The following is a 10,438-nucleotide window of genomic DNA, read 5'->3' as shown; positions in this document are numbered from 1 at the left end:
AAAAACGATTTATTTTCAAAATCAAAACAACAATTTCATCAATCAAAGTATTGCCCTTCAGTAACCACTACTTTTTTCCATTTTTAAGGTAATTTTGGAATCCTATGTCCAATAAGCAATCAGTAATCAGCAATATAAGCAATTTTGCTTTTTTTTTTGGAATATAAGTGTTGTGCAACCAAGCATTTTTTAAAGTATTCCTTCTGTTTGTTTAAAAATATAAATTTATCATGTCGGTTCTCCCATTCTGGTCATTTTGTAGCCAGAGCGCTCTTGAAATGGATGTATGATTGTTGATAACGTTATCTCTTCATAGTTTGTCCAGTTTCTTCAGGTTTTTACTTCACGGTACCTTTGCAATCTTCTTCTTTCAGATCTTTTGCCTGACCAGATGATTATTTGTCTTTAACGTCAAAATCTCCGCTTCTATACCTTTTTAAAACAGTTTTCATTTCTTTTTGTGCCGCAACATGTATACTTTAAGCTTAACTAAAGAAACTTTAATTATAATTTAATTCTAATTGTTATTATGAGCAGCAACATATTAAGTTTTATAGATTTTTTGTTATACTTCAAAACGCCCTTACATATGCGGTTGGAAACCTTCCCAAAAAAATACGCCATCGTTTAATAAAACCGCTAGAACTAATTCCTAATTCTAAAAAATAAATTTTTGATACCGGGGGTTCGTCGCTTAATATCTCCAGAAGTCTTTCAATGAAATGAACTGTTTAATGCATGTCACATTTACCAGAATTAATTTATATCATGCCTTCTATGTTTTGCAAGTGAACTAACCTTTGATTCATAACCAGGATAAGGACAAGGACTAGTGTTAGTTAACCTTCTACTTCAAACACACTGACAGGAAGATCGACCACAAACATTTACAGCATAATGCCTTACCTTGTCGGAAATAATGTCGGCTAACGAAACTGGCCGACTGCTAGGAAATTATTTTACCGCCCCTCAAAGGTCTCTGCTCAAAAGGATGTCTTTTGTGTGGCGACAACGGTACCGCTCCAATAGTTCGTGGGAAATGGCCTAATCTAGACTGCGACTAATGAGCCACCGATTAGTTCCAGCGGTTCAGGTTGCATGCAGGTGACAATGGTGGTTGGTGCGTGGTGCGTCAGAATGTTCATGCGAGAATTCCTCCAGGGCGCCTGTGCTTGTGTGGTGTGGTATGGCGCGATGTGGCTGCTGCTGCTGTCATTTGTTCGGAAACGTCTTTGGCCGTTGGTGCGAAGGAGTAAGAAGTTGGAGTTGTTACAGGCATACCAGACATGTTAAGCATCGACCGTAGCTATTGCGATCGGTCTCCCTGGGCATGGTGGTGTAGGGTTAACCTCGGGATCAATCGTCGCGGGTGAGGTAATTTACGTTTCTACCACCAACAACCTCCTCGGAACGGCTGTGCGCGCGATTGACGCAAGGAAGCGGGCGGAGGAATTAAACGGCAACCGCCGTTACAGCTGCTGCTGCGCCTCTGAAAACGACGAATAAGTCAAAGGGACCGTAGGTGCGTCAGGGAATAGGCTATGAGGGTAACGCTTAGGCTAAGCTAATCGCTACATCCCTTACACAATGGGGTCAACCGTAGCGCACAGTGGGTCTCTGAGTGTCTTATTGAACCTCTGCCTAGCAGCCAAGGACAGACGAATTCCAAACTCACCCAAACACACCGTGTTCCATCGTTGATTGGATATGTTAAGCAGCAGCAGCAGCAGCAGCAGCAGAATTTGCTTTGGCAATCATCTGCTACATATTTAAGCACAGACTCTATATGGCAAGAATAGCAATGGATCAACTCTTTTGAGACGGATGCTTTTGGAGCAAGTCGCTCGACTCGATGTTAAATGGATTTTTTTGCAACTCATTTCACAGATTTGAATGAACAGAACTGTGCTGCACGCTGCATTAAACTGTGTGTTCCTGTATGTAATCGTAGCGACTGATCATTTGAATTCCCTCAGCATTGTCATCAAACCTGAACCAGAGTCGGAATACAAAGCGATGCATGCTGCTAATGATTTGTGTCTCTCGCGTTTTGCTCGAGTGTAAGCCTGGCCACGGTGGGTTTCAAGTGTACCACCAGTGCACTTCAATCGTTGAACCGACCGACCGACCGAGTCGCCTGCTGTGGACGATGCTCTGCGCTCGGCGCAGCCAGCAACATTGTAGTCTTCGGTGGCGGTGTGCCAAGTTACGACACTTGAGGGATGGTACTTGACAATCGGGAAGTCAGTGCTTTGTACTCTCGTCGAGTGAAATGTCAACCCAGTTAGACGCCTGGCTCGCCTCAACGGCTCCCCAAAAGCAAGCGCGAAATACGGGAAAGAAGTGGCCTCAAGAAATGCTACCCCGGGCACGATCGTGCCGAGCGGAGGCACATTCAGCAGTGGGCCTTAAGGGAGAGTGATTAAAGGACACTTCCACGCCGGTGATATCTACTTTTTATGCACGACAGGCACGACGAGGGGAGGGGGTGGTCGTGCTGAGGAGGAGGAAGGAGGAGTATATGCGCAGTATGTGATAAGCCAGCCGGATGGGTAGACAGAGTGAAATTGATTGCATTTGACGCCACGATGGAAGCACGAGCTGTGGTGTGGTGCGGTACAAATTTGATTGATTGATTGATTGATGAGCTCGTGCGCACACACTATAAGGAGTCACAGTCGACCAGCGTGATGGACAGGGTTGGTGACAGTGCACGGTAGTCTGTAGGACGGTTACGGATGCAACTGCATGAACGGCATGTTGCATCATGATGGTGGCATGTTGATGTTGGTGGAGATATGGTAGCCTCTACTCTTCTGCATTGATAATGTTGGATTCGCACATATCGGATATGATAATACTTCAATTGAAGATACTCTTTTGATCGATGGATTGTTTAGCAATGGTAATGGCGCTGCGAATAGTCCTTTTGCATCATGTGCATAGTTTGGATGCGCAAGCTAGCATTTGACGAGATAATCTCGTTCGAAAAAATAGCGTGATCGTGATGCTACCGTGATGAGTATCATTTAAATTATTATTTCTTCACTACTTTATGAGTTTAAACTAAAACAAAATGTCATAGAACAGGCATAGGCTTTTGGCAAAAAAAAAAATGGAAATAAACATTTCTCTCACTGTTTTCTGTTATCTATTAATAAAATCCCAGTTTTATAATTTCTTTAAAAAAACAAAGATTTGATGTGTGTGCCTAATCTTATCTTCTCGGAATACCTGAATGAATGATATCTTATTAATTAATTGAGATTAATTTGCCACAAATTTATAAGCCTATCTCCTGAATGACTACTCTCTTTACGTTCGTTGGTCTATTTTTTGTTTGCTCTTTACGATCTTTGCTTTATTTTGTATATTTTGCACATCAGTATTTCGGGAAACACGCTTATCGTGAAAGTCATAAATAACAAAAGTCGATTGGAACATAGGCCTCGTTGGTGTTTCAGAATTAAACATTGATCACAAAAAATGCCCAAATCTGACATCTGGTCAATGCTGTTAATGCTACAGCTTCTTTTAATGTCATTATGAAATATAGGCCAAACATATAAGCCAGCCAGTCACTTACTACTCACATTCTGTATGAACAAAATTCTTGAAAAAACCATTTTTAGGAAAGCATTTTAGTTGTGAAAAGGCCAGAGAATCGCTATACCTATTATCCGCTTGGATCAAAGTCAATAAAATTTTCGCCATTTTTCATCCGTTCATCAATTTGTAGTGCAACATTCCAGCGATTGCCCGCGATTGGATAACGTTCTACCCATTATTACATCGCTGAGGTTAAGTATATTGAATTGACAGGCCCATAGCTCACGTCACAGCCGAGCGCAGCCAGGATGGAACAGTTGTTCCAATGAGAGTTCATTACTAATTGCCTTGCCTTCACCCTAAAAGCACACCAAAGTCACAAATGCCAAGAAGGGGAGGGTCGGGCGAAAAAAAAATTAAAGAAGAAGGTGAAAAAACACCGAAGCATTGCCAAACCACTGGCCACATCACAGCAAACATCCATGTGATCATGTCATCTCATTAAAAACGACTTAAACTGCGCTTGCTAATTGACAGGAGCGATGCATTTATGATTACATAAAATTATGGAGGCATTGGCCGATTCGATAATTAAGGTAAAAATCGCCTCCGCGCTCCATGAGTGAGCGCACCCAGAGCTCAGGCAAACGGTGACGACGATGACGACGGCCTGAACCGTGGACGTGTCGACGAGCTGCTCTGGTTATAGTTATTTTAATTTTTGTGCCCTTTTTACTGCCCTGTCTCACTCTGGCGGTCTTGGGGTCTTACCAGGCTCTAAGCATCACCGAACTACAACATTGGTACCTTACCACGAACCGAGAACAGCCAAGGGTGCTGCGACACATTCGGCCAATGAAGCCGGTGGTGGTCAGGCCGTCCGCTATCCACCGCAAACGGATAACTGGTTTGCGCTAGCTAGTGGTGGCCAGATTACCGCCGCGCCGCGTCAAGGAAGCGAATGTGATGGCGAGTGTCTATGCAGCTACGCTTTTCACGTCCCCGACAACGACGTGTTTGGTTTTATGGAGCAAACTGTTGCAATCGCTAGACACACACGTGTCTGTGTAGGTTTAGGTGCCGACAAGAGTACCATTTCTCCTTGCTTGGGCCTAACAGCTGAACAGCAATTGATTGGACAAGCTGCCTGTTTAATAATAAACCAACGAGTACGATATCAGCGAGCCTTCCCCCCGTTTGGCCACCGTATGCCAGCCAATTCCCTGTGAAAGGAGAGGCTGACTGGCTCGCTGATTCCATAAAATGGTGTTTGCTTAAGTCGATTTATGCCTCTGCTTACCATTATTCCACGGCATTTAAAACAATAAACCCCGAGCCTTGACTAGGGCCGTAAACGATCTGCTACGAACCTCGTGTGGGGACCGTTTCGTGGTGTCAGCGATCAGCGGTCAGCGGCCAGAGTGCCCTGCCAGGCCAGGGGGCTGCATGTGAGCCAGTTAATGTGTGCGATGTGCTCGCGGCGAAACAGGAGGTTGCGAAGTCAATGCGGTGTCGGTATATTAGCTATCATCGGTAAGCGATCATTCATCCAGCAGGACGACAGCGGCGATGCTAGTCACCTGCACCATCACCTCCGGGGCCTCAAGGGGCCCTGCCCTGCCGTGAGGCACGAGGTTAGAGGCCATGGCCTGCGGTGTCTGCGGTATAGTCGACGACGCGTCGCCGGATGTACGCCCCCCTGCGGTGCGCGGTGGGAACCAATCACTGCATCCTCGCGCCGCCTGCAGTCGCGCATCGATCGAGGTGCGATCGGATCGGAGTTACTGGCGGCCGTAGTCACGGCGTTAACCTTTTGCTCCGATAGCTCGGAGCGCAGCTGGAGCCTCCGGGAGAACGAGCGCTTGGTGCCCGGCCGCGAAATTGATCTCTTGTTGATGTTATTGATTTTAGCTACAGGCAGAGGCCTCGATGGACTCGGCGGGGCATTAGGCACATGGGGACGAGACGAAGGACCCATTGCGCAGAGTGAAGACACAAAACGACCGCGATGGTGACGTAGCGAAGGAGCTTGGGACGACCTAACGGTGCCTAACGGTCGGGGTTTAGACTTCGATGAGAAAATGCAAAACATTTGCGACCAACAACGCGACGCGCGTTGGAAAAGTCCAAGGAGCGCTTCTTGGGTAGCCAGCAAAGCGGTGTGTGAGAGTGTTGGCAGTGCCCCCCCGGGGGGGAGTTGTTATGTAATCCGTTTAATTGTACACGAAACTCAAATGGTTCAGTATTTGCATACCAGCGCGATCGGGTCGATCTCGTGAATCGCGCATGGCGTACGGCAGCATAAGTTGTCGTCGTTAGAAGCTGGTGCGCTGTAGGAGCGAAGGATGAAGTCTAGAGGGTTCATTACTCGGTGTTACTGGTTCCATTTTCTTTGGGTTGGAACAATCAACATTTAAATAGACGAAATAATACAGCTAGAATAGATGAAATGATGGACCGAAGGAAGCAGATTTCTTCCTTGTATGTTCCAATTAAAACGACCTCGCTCATCGTCACTTTATTTTTGGTCATTAATTTGGGATTTGCGACAACAATCCATGTACACGAGCAGTGTATTGTGTAAAAGTTTTGGACCAATCGAGGAAAAACTGATAAAGATACAGATTTTTTGAAATCCGCGTTTCATACAAGGCTCCATGCAGCTCGCTATTTTGAAGAGCATTTCTCCAAAACCAACGTTTTAAAAGTTGGTACCCATCGTACCGTAAAAAATACTGGACCGATCGTTTTGAAATTTTTAACGCATAATCTGTACACTCATTGCCAGGTAACCCCGTCGAGATATCATTAAAATTGTTTATATTTTTTTTTATACAAATCTGTAAAGTTCGTTTTTTATGGCAGAATCGCAAAAAGCATCACTTTTTCAACTTCAGAAATCTGCCAAAAATTAAAAAATTAGATTATCATCAAAAAGGGCTCTTCAAGGCTACCTAGATAAACTTATAATCTTTCTAACGAATATCGATTTGTATGTTTCTGATGACCCGTCACGCAGCTACGATGGGCACCAGAAAAAGTATCTTTTCGAAGACACGACTGCATAAATGTGATGGCATGGATTAATTTTTCAATGAATGTTACTCAAAACAATAGCAAATATTCTTCAAATGTTATAGATTATTATGTCATTTACCTGAAAAAATACAGTTGAATGGTTACGTCACAAAAAAAACGTTAAAAACGGGCCTTTTTTGGCCCGAAATAATCGGAGTCCCCCCTTAAGCTGATCAAAGCAATGTAGTTATGAAAATCAATAAACTACACCACATTGGGCACGTTGCGCGAGTTGTGTAAAGGATTATGATCCTAAGGATAGTGGTCTCCGGAAAATAATAAATAAGAATAGGAAAAGTCCCATCGCTAATGTCTTGCCACACATAATTCGAAGGCTCAATTCGGCGTAAATCCAAACAAACGCTTAAGAAAAGATGACTGCGCTAGATAACGGCAATCGATTGCCGATGTTAACAGTTTGTATGATGACGACTACAACGGAGAGAAATATTCATAAAGTAATGTCGTGAAGGATCCGCATACTATCGACTACAACCACGTGTATTCATCGGTTGTGTTTCGGGAGAAGAGCATAAAACAAGTTCGAGGACCCAGAAAGATGGATGTAACGTTGTTCCTAGCTTGAGAGCAACTGTGAGGCGTAGGATTGCTCATAAAATTCTTAGCTGATCAGTGGTGACTTCTTCATAACATGAAATAAACGATCACATCCAATCGGTAAGAACGAAGATCGAAGGTCTGATACAAATGTTTACCGTAAAGTGTTGACGATCAAGGCGATTATCACTGGAAGAGGAGAATGTAGATAATTAAGCAATAAGAATAGTTGTCACTATATTGTCCTAAGAATTAGAATAAATAGTTGCGGTACTTTGAGTTTCGGAAAGAAGTTTAAACTTTTAATTAATTCTCTCTGCCCGTAGAGTAGTTTAAGTCATAAGGGCGGTTTAGACGCTCAGATCTTCAACGTCCAATCGCATAATTCGATGAAGATCTGAGAGTCTGGACCACGTTTCAAACCGTCCGATATCTGACCAACATCTAATGAGACGGCAAAATGTTCCCAGAGCTGTTACATTTTTCTGTCCAGACGTCTCGTCGTTCGTCCAGCCTGTAGACTTTTGCCATAACAGTCCATTGCGTGATAACTATAATTGGAAACTAGCTTTCACTGTAGGATATTCTCTTCATACTTCCAAAAGTTCGAGTGCCAAGTATAAAGATATTCCATCAAGAACTAGGTCACAGAAAGAAGTAATTATCATTTGTCTAAAGGGCGTCTTCACAATTCAAAACAACCGCAACATGATTCTGGTGAGTTTGATTTTCATATCATGACATGCAGTCTGTTCCTCAGAATTTCTCGCTTCTCTCACCAATTAGGAAGTATCCGATTTCCAATCAATACCAGACCATACTTGATTGATCTTTGCTTGTTTACTACAGCGCCTATGTAGGCCAAGGACACATCACGGACTACCTGACATTCGATGAAAGATCAGTTACCAAAACCCAGTTATCGGAGTAACATCACCGTCACCTCACCTCGAGTGATTGATCGCGTCCTATGACCAACGCACGACTTACCAGCAAGGAAGCGAAACGTAACCGAACCGCGACCGAAAAGCTTGGCACCAAATGACACTTTTCACATCGCCCACCACCCGATGCATCGACTTCGGTCGTTCGACCGGTGGACAATCCGTCCAACCGCTGCCTTTCACCCGCGCACACTGGCCCTGATGGAGCCCGATGTAATCTCTAACCGGCGGAACCGAGAAGGCCGCCAATCACCAATGCGGCTCCAATGCTAAAATCGCACGACAATTTTTCGGCTGCTGTCTGGCGAACTGGCACGATCGAATGCGTGTCTTCGGGTGCGGATCGAATGCGCCGCCCCGAGATCCGGGGGCACCGTCTGGTACCTTGTCCGCTGCTGCTGGAACCAAGCGAGAGAATGATATTTTTGTATAAATCATAGTTTCACAACCGTAAATCAACCCTCTTCTTGGCGGTGGTGAGACGGTGAGGTTCAGATGACAGGCGATCGTTGTCACGGGCTGGATCGTGATGACCCCATTGCGTTCTCCCTGGGCTGCGTGCTTGTGTCTGCACAGTGGTCTGTCAGACGGGAAGGCTTATCCCTGAGCGTGAGCCGTTTGACGGTGGCCACAGATCGTGGACATGAGACTATGACTACTACCAATTACCCTAACCGATAGAGCAGCGAGTGGTTGGCGTGTTTTTTTACGAAGAGATGTTGCATGCTTTTAGCAGTTAATTAACAATCACGCTACGAGCAGCGTAACGCACAATGGACGCTGACTACTGGCGTTGCCGCTGCGGTTGCTAGGATCTACCTTCCGTTCCGCAATATCTTCATTATGGTCGCCATGACACCGGCGCTCACGGTAGCACTTTGATTGACCTGAGTGTAGCGCCGTATACGTTTAACCTGAATCTGTCAATTCTGCGTGCCCTCTGGGCCTGACACGCCTCCGAGACACCGAGTCGTGGCCACGCATGGTACGGACTGCACGGCCGCGGTGCGTAATTTGCAAATTCCTCTCCGTGCAACCAACCAAGCGGCCCCCGGAACTGACCCGGCCTGAACACGCGTTCACGCGCTGACCTTTGTGGCCAGTTTGCAACGTGCGTACAAATCGTGCTGCCAATGGCCCCCAATTCCGACGTTGCCGCCGTTGGTGTTGCAGCATCCGCAAGACTCCGGGGACGCTACTGCTGCATGAGGCGACTGATTGGATAGCGTCGCTTGTTTTTTTTTTTGTTGCATTCCTTCGCATCGCTCACAGAACGAAACCGGAACGCAGCACGGATGCGTCACGGACAGGAAGCACTACGCTGCGAGCGAGCGAGCGAGCGAACAATAAATCAATTTCGTGGAACCAAGACAAGATGGATCTCCCAAAATGAACGAACGAACGAAAATTTGCGCGCCAGGATGCGGAGATTAGATGGTGAGATCGATCGATCGATCAGACTCGATGTTGCTGCTGCTGCTGCTAGTGGTGTTTTGGTGACTGCTAAAACCCAATTCCACCTCAAGGATGACGAGTTTTTGGTTGCTGCTGCTGCTGCTGCTGTTTGCTTGGGTGTCGCACCGAAGGGGGATCTCTATGCGACTTCCTCGTTTTCGTCGAGTCGAACCGAGTTGAGAATGCGCCGCACAAACCCTATTTGGTGGTTGGATCTAGGAGCCGTCGGGGTGATCGTGGTGATCGATTGGTGTAATAAATTATTAAAATTTTCTGCACTTTTTTTGTTGTTCGTTCTGCTCTCTCTCTCTCACTCCTTGGCTCTCTCGTTGGCTCCTTCTCTTGGCCAGATTGGATTATTGCGCCTCGCGCAAATGTTGAAATATACGGCGGCGACGGCGGCAATGAGCAGCAGCAGCACCAGGCACTTAATCCCCGGAGTGCGTGTGTGGGATTTAACCTTCGCGCTTGGAGCTGTTTCATCGACGTGATCGCGGTGGTCGTCGTTGGCGTGAATCTAACATGAAGTGCTCTGAAAAGCCACACTTGAAGTAGGTTTATGTCCTGGGCCTCTCTGGGCTAGCCAAGCGAACGTACGAACGAACGAAGGCAGTTGACACCTGCTTTAATGTGGAGCAACACATTAACGCATTAAGATATCAAATTGGGAACGAAACTCGGCGCGCACTGGCTTGGTCTGGTGCGTCTAGTGCCGGTGCTGTTGATGGCCACCGGTGTCACCTTGTTTTGGCGTGTGTTTCAGGTTTCAGGCTGCCTCGTTATGGTACCGTCCGACGTGGCGTTCCAATGGTGGTGCGCGTGATGCGAAAAAGAAAGAAACAAACCGCCAGGCT

The sequence above is a fragment of the Anopheles aquasalis genome, chromosome 3, assembly GCF_943734665.1.
Source record: "Anopheles aquasalis chromosome 3, idAnoAquaMG_Q_19, whole genome shotgun sequence".
Classification (NCBI taxonomy): Eukaryota; Metazoa; Arthropoda; class Insecta; order Diptera; family Culicidae; genus Anopheles; species Anopheles aquasalis.
Note: the sequence above shows the minus strand (reverse complement) of the source record.